The 6,122-nt window shown below is 34.9% G+C and overlaps 1 long non-coding RNA gene across 1 annotated transcript; it reads left to right on the top strand.

Annotated features, from left to right (window-relative positions):
• Positions 1 to 371: 371 nt before the first annotated feature.
• Positions 372 to 5,567, top strand: LOC107843500. The gene is made up of 2 exons (XR_001666409.2): positions 372 to 643; positions 5,270 to 5,567. It is a non-coding gene; the product is annotated as an uncharacterized LOC107843500 (long non-coding RNA).
• The last annotated feature ends 555 nt before the right edge of the window (positions 5,568 to 6,122 follow it).

A 6,122-nucleotide genomic window follows, 5' to 3' on the forward strand; every position in this document is an offset into this window, starting at 1 on the left:
CACTTGATACATAGTTACTGGGCCTCTTTACCCGGCTCATATTTTTAGTTTTAGTACTCCCTCCATTTTAAAAAAGAATGACCTACTTTTCTTTTTAATCCGTTTAAAAAAAAAAAATGACCCCTTTCTTTTTTTGGCAATACTTTAATTTTAACTTTCCACATGACATGTTTAGGACCATAAGAATAAAGGATATTTTAGTACATTTGATACAACTTTAATTTAAGACCACAAAATTCACAAGACTTCTTTATTTTCTTAAATTTTGTGCCAAGTCAAAATAGGTCATTCCTTTTGAAACGGAGGGAGTAATTGATACCTGAATGTATTAAATAGAAGATATTTTGTAGAGTTAGTTGAGGTGGAAGCTTCGAGACCAATCAATCAAAATTCTCATTTTCTCTCTCTTCCTTTCCCTTTTCATTCTAAGGTTTCACGCATGTAACTTCCGCCATTGTTATCCATTCTGAGCTTCAACATGGTATCAGATACAGGTTCTCAAATCTACTAGCTGAGAGCAATCTAGCAATCTTACCCTCATTAAGAGGTTCTGGGTATTTTGCGATTTTCCATTTCAGTCAACACAAAGGTCAAAGGGAGTTTTCATGAACAGTTTTCACTGGTCTCAAGTGAGATGTATTTGGTGAGTTGTATTTAGCCAGTTTCGAGAATTTTTTTATCGTTGTTCAGAAAATTTGATCGATTTTACTTCTCACGGCCCTTACTTCTTCCAGTTGATTGAAGAAGCCTGGTATCATATTTTATTTTGATTTATCAGAATTCTGCGTTGATATTCATCATGACTCAAGTACTACATATGACTAATAGTTCAAGTTCACAATTTGAGGGTTTTACGTCTTTTGTACTCGATCTGTCGCATCCTTTCTACATTCACGTATCTGATAATCTTGGTAGTCAATTAGTAATATTTTCTTTCAATAGAATTAAATTTGCAACATGGAGGAGTAGCATGTTGACCTCCTTTTCTGCTAAAAACAAATTAGAAGTAATTAATGGGAGATTTCTCGTCCTACGCCTGAGTCTCCCTATTTTTCTTATTAGGAAAGGTTTAACTATATGATCAAGGCTTCGATCACCAACTCTGTCTCTAGAACCATAGTCACTAGTGTAATACGTCTAAAAACTGCTAAGGAAATCTGGGAGGATATAAATCAAAGATTTGGAAATTCTAATTGCTCCAAGTACATCCAACTTTAGAGGGAAATCTCTTTCACTACTCAGGGATCCTACAACATAGCTAGATATTTTACAAAATTAAGAAATCTTTGGGATAAATTAAATAATTCTTACATTGGTCCTAACTGTACTTGTGGAGCCTTAGGGAGATTTATAAAAGACCAATAAATTTCAGTTTCTGAATGGATTAAACAACTCTTATTCTACTGTGAGAAGTAACATTCTCATGATGAGTCCTCTCACATTGATTAGCAGAACTTATTCACTCCTACAACAAGATAAGAGCCAAAGGAAAGCTCCTTCTACTAGTTGAAATTTCTCTAGTTATGTTGTTGTTTTCATCACTCCTGGTTCTCATAAATGTTCTTCTAGCAGTACACGTAGAGTCTTTCTTGCAAGAGGAAATTTTGACTCACACAAGTCCTTCACCCAGAAAGTAAAGTTTGATCCCAAATGAGGTTTATCTACAACCTTTTCTTTTATTGGATTATTTTGTAAGTACAACAAGAAGACAAATCATACTATAGAAAAATGTCACAGGTTATTTGTCTATCCACCTGAATATAAATTTGCTAAGTCCAAAAAGTCAGTCTCTTGTGTTCAAACTACTACACCTCCTGTCAGTTATCCTCCTTCTAATCTTATAAAGAAAAGAACTTCTAATTTTTAAAACAGTCCTATATCCCATGGTTTTACTCCTGAACAGTATGATCATTTTCAAACTATGTTTCAGCAGGCTAAGCTCTCTCCTGCATATAATTTTGGACCTGATTTTCCAAAGGATTCAGAATTTACAGACCTTGTAAAAAGTTTGGATTTGTAAATTTTACAGGTTTGTTCACTGCATATGCTGTAAATTCTACAAGTTCTGATGTATGTGCATCATCTAACTTAGGTTTGAACCCTTGGAGTTTAGATTTAAGATCTACTAACCACATGACCCCTTATAAACACCTACTTCATAATATTTCACCTCTTTCCAAACTTTATATTATCACTCTTCCTAATGGATATAAGGTCAAGGTTATGTCAACTGATTCTTTACACTTAATATCTGATATAACTTTACTACATGTTCTCCTTGTTTCTTCTTTTCACTTTAATCTCATGTATTTACATCAACTCATTACTCAGTTGGATTGCGTTGTGTTTCTTACTAAGTCTAATTGCTATCTATAGGGCCCTTCTCAGAAGAGGCCACTGGCAATTAGTAGGGCTGTTGGCAGGCTATACTACCTCCAACCTGATGTTGCACTTTTTCCTACTACCTGCACTATATTTGAGACTTATCCTATTGCTTTTCTTTTTGTGTTTCGTTTAATGATTGTAATAAATCCAGTCAGGAATATCATACTTATAGTTCCTGTCCTACTGGTTGTACTAATCTTCAGTCTCCTAGTACTATTTTGAATTACATGCCTTCTTCTAATATGTCTGATAATGCAAATAAATTGGATATTTTTTGGCATCAAAGATTAGTCCATATGCCATTTCATAAAATAAAGCATATTTTTTATATCTCTTCTATTATCTCTCCTAAATAGACTTTTGTTTGCCCAATATGTCCTTTAGCCTGACAACAAAGGATGTTTTTTCCTATTAGTTCTATTCATTCTACTGTACCCTTTCAATTGGTCCACATTGATATTTGGGAGCCTTACAACACTAGGACCTATTATGGTTTCAGGTATTTCTTAACTGTAGTTGATGATTACACTAGAGTAACCTGGACTCACCTACTTTCTTATAAAAGTAATGCTCTTGTTGTACTCAAAGCTTTTGTTTCTATGGTTTCTGTATATTTTTACTCTAAAGTTCTGACCTTTAGGTCTGATAATGCTTTGAACTTAGTTCAAGTGCTGAAACTAGTGCCTTCTTTTCTACTCATGGTATTTTACATCAAACCACCATGCCACACACCTCACAACAAAATGGGGTTGTGGAAAGAAATTACAAATATCTTTTAGAAGTCTCTCAAGCCATTTTATATCAGTCTAATACTCCTCTCAAATACTAGGGTGATTGTGTGTTGACTGCCACATATATAATCAATAGGATACCCTCTCCAGTTTTGCAATACTTGTCCCTCTTTGAAAGGCTTCATTTACATCCTCCTACCTATGATCATCTTAGATTCTTTGGTTGTTTGTGTTTTGCTTCCACTCATAAAGTTGAGGGAGATAAAATTTTTCCCAAATATACTCCTTCTATATTTTTGGGTTATCCTTCTGATAAGAAAGGTTATAATAATCTTAATCTTTATTCTCACTCTATTTTTTATTCTAGAGGTGTTACTTTTCATGAACATATTTTCCTTTATTTGTATTTTTTTCTCACCTTTCGCTTTTTCTTCCTTTTGTGCCTGGATCCTTTGATAATTCTCCTAGTCCCTCTATTCTTCCACAATTACCTCCACAATCTTCCACCTTTTCTACTCCCTCTACGACCCCCATTACTCCTATTAGGAGGTCTACTAGACCCTCTCACCCCCTCTTTCTTACCTCAACCAATATATATGTTCCTCTATTTTTGCTCCTTTCAAGGTTTCTCCTAATGGTTTTCATGCTTAAGAGCCTCAGTTTTATCAGCGGGCAACACCACAACTTGTGTGGTAGGAAACTATGCTAAAAGAGTTTCAAGCTCTTGATGCTAACAATACTTGGGACATTGTCCCTTCTCCTCCCTAAAAAGGGTTATCCCTTGTAAGTGGGTTTACAAAATAAAACACAAGGTTGCTGGATCTATTGAAAGGTACAAATCAAGATTAGTGATTAGGGGTGATACCCAAAGAGAGGGTATTGATTTCACTGACACTTTTTCCCCTGTCATCAAACAAACTTACTACTGTCAAATACTTACTTACTCTTTCTACTACAAGAGGATGGATTGTTTTTCAGTTGGATTTTAATAATGCATTTTTTCATGGTGATCTCCTTGAAGAAATGTATATGAAAATTCCACCTAATTTGGATGTTTCTTCCTCCACTTTTATGTCTTCTGTTCCATTAGTATGTAAGCTGAAAAAGTCCCTTTATGGGCTTCAATAGGCTTTAAGATAGTGGTTCTCAAAACTGTCAGAAGCTTTACTTTCCAACAAGAATGACTATTCACTTTTTACAAAGTATTCAGGGCATTCCCTTATTGATCTAGTTGTATATGTGAACGATACTTTTCTAGCAGGTGATAATTTGACTGAGCTGAATGCTCTTAAAAATTTAGTAAATACTCACTTTAAGATCAAGAATTTGGGTACAATCCATTATTTCCTTGGTCTGGAGATTTCTTCTTACCCTTAGGGGTTCCTTATGAACCAACACAAGTATGTTTATGGTTTTCTTGTTGAATTTAATTATCACCATTACTCACCTATTGCTACTCCCCTGGATTCTTCTATCAAACTCACTCTTGATATGGAGGCTCCTCTTGTGGATCCTAGCATTTATAGGAGATATATTGGCAAGTTAAATTTTCTTGACTTGACATTACTTATCCTATTCAGTATTTAAGACAATTTATGCAACGTCCTCATGAACCCCTTCTCCTTGCTGGGTTACATGTTTTGAGATACTTGTCCAAAGATCCTGCCCAGGGTATTTTACTTTATGGTTCTCCTAATTGTTCTATCAAGGCATATTCAAATTTAGACTGGGTGCTTGTTCTCATTCATGTAAGTCTATTTCTGGTCATTTTATACTTCTTGGTGATAGCTCTATCTCTTGGAAAAGTAAGAAACAACAGACCATTGCTCTATCATCTGCGGAGGCCGAGTATCTAGCGTTACGTAGAGTTGTTGTTGAAATATCTTGGCTGGTCAGGTTATTAGGTGATCTTGGTCTCTCTATTGCTGGCCCTATTTCTGTATTTTGTGACAGCCAAGCTGCATTACCCATAGATAAAAATTTGATGTTCCATAAATGCACCAAACATATAGAAATCGATTGTCACTATGTTCGTGAATGCTTACATACTGGGCTCATTTCACTTCATTTTATTTCTAGTGCTATTCAGCTAGCTGATATTATGATCAAGACTCTTACTGGTCCTTCTCATTTTTATCTTTTGCGTAAGCTAGGTATAGCTTTACCCTCCAGATTGAGGGGGGTTGTGAAGATTGATACTACTGATGACATGAAGCCCACTTGATACTTAGTTATTGGGCCTCTTTACCTGGCCCATATTTTCAGTTCTAGTGATTGATAGCTGAATGAGTTCAATAGAAGATATTTTGTAGAGTCAGTTGAGTTGGAAGTTTCGAGACTAATCAATCAAATTTCTTAGTTTCTCTTTCTTTCTTTCCCTTTTCATTCTAAGGTTTCACCCATGTAAATTCCACCATTATTATCCATTCTGAGTTTCAACTTGATCTGCCATCGATCACCTTCGTAGGGCCTCTTTGAAGCAAGCTTTATGAAATCACAAAGAAGTTCTTGACATATACTTATAATACATCTACATTTAAAGTAGAAATTTAAATCCATTACCTCAAATGCAAATGAACCACTAGAAGTTGCAAGAATAATCCCTGAAGACCCTCATTCTACATTCTAAACAACTTAACTAAAAGCTTCAAATGATTAGAGCACAAGAGGGGATAGCGAATTATCCAACGTGATAATGATGAATATAAACTATAATTAAAAAAATGCCATTGGAGAAGAAATCACATTTGGGTGAGATTAACTTTGCATATAATTATCGAAGGAGAGAACCAAGAGTAGATCGTAGTAAGCAATTTTGAAAGTCTGAAAAGTGGAATTAGAATCGAGCATTACGAAAGCCTGATTGGAGCAAAGATTTAAAGCGACCAACCTAAAATAAAAAGAATTAGATATACAAACATAAAAGGCAATTATTAATTCATATCTAAAATTGAGAAGGGAAATAAGGAGAGTGCAGCGAACGTGAAAGGATTACATTGCATCTAT

This window comes from Capsicum annuum, unplaced genomic scaffold (assembly GCF_002878395.1).
Source record: "Capsicum annuum cultivar UCD-10X-F1 unplaced genomic scaffold, UCD10Xv1.1 ctg78871, whole genome shotgun sequence".
Classification (NCBI taxonomy): Eukaryota; Viridiplantae; Streptophyta; class Magnoliopsida; order Solanales; family Solanaceae; genus Capsicum; species Capsicum annuum.